Consider the following 1078-nt stretch of genomic DNA (forward strand, 5'->3'; position numbering starts at 1 on the left):
CACGGCATTACCAGATGTGCACAAAATATACCACGTTTCATGGTGGCTGTCTGAGTGCTGGAATCGGTAGCACTTTTTAGTATCTATACCCGTCTGTGTTTTTCCAAGTCTTCGGCAATCAGCATCTTACCTAATCATAGAGAAACATGTAAATTGACCGTACCTTTGCTACGCTAACCAGCCAATCAGGAGAGTATGCAAATTAACCCAATGGCAGGTAATTTGCTTATGTAGGCTCCAAGCAGCGGAGCGAAGCCTGGCGATGACGCAGGCCTTCTGCCCCAACCCGCTGGCGGAGGGCCTCTGGGCCTGCTTGGTCAGCACTGCCACCGGGATGGAGGAGCAGAGACACAGCACACAGGGGGGCCGGCAGCCAGCAGCCCCAATCCCCGCCTTGGCTCTGGGGTTGGAGGAGCAGAGACAGAGACTGTAGGGGGGCCGGCACCCAGCAGCCCCAAGCCCTGCCTTGGCGCTGGGGTCAGAGGAGCAGAGACAGAGACTGCAGGGGGGGCGGCACCCAGCAGCCCCAAGCCTCACGGCGGTGCTGGGGCTGGAAGAGCAGAGACACAGCCCGTAGGGGGGCTCGGCCCCCAGCAACCCCTAGCCCCAAGGCCACAGAGGCACTGGGGCCACTGGGGCTGCAGCAGAGACACAAACCAGCAGGAAACCTGTGGAAAGGGAGATAAACTATCATAACTTTATCTCCCTTTCCACAAGATGAGAAAACTGACCCTGATTAAAGGGTATGTTATGACCACTCCCAGGAAGGTCTGGTCAGAATACTGTCTCCAGGGAATAACACTACTGTGGCAAATCATCTAAGAGAGGAAACAAGCTTTTGCTGGGTTTATTCTGAAGGTCAGAAGGTCAGAGACCCCAACGTATGCCATGTTGTTATATTTATAATCTTGACCTGCAGATGCTTGAAAAACAGCAAATGCAAGAATGCAAGGACACTGAAGTCTCCTGCTCTGCCTAAAATCGGACCCCCCAAAAGGTTCCCTCGATGGGAAAAGTGCCATCAGCCAGTGAAGACTGACTCCGTTCACAGGACAGGAGACTAGAAGTTGACATCACA

This window comes from Myotis brandtii, unplaced genomic scaffold, assembly GCF_000412655.1.
Source record: "Myotis brandtii unplaced genomic scaffold, ASM41265v1 scaffold46379, whole genome shotgun sequence".
Lineage (NCBI taxonomy): Eukaryota > Metazoa > Chordata > Mammalia > Chiroptera > Vespertilionidae > Myotis > Myotis brandtii.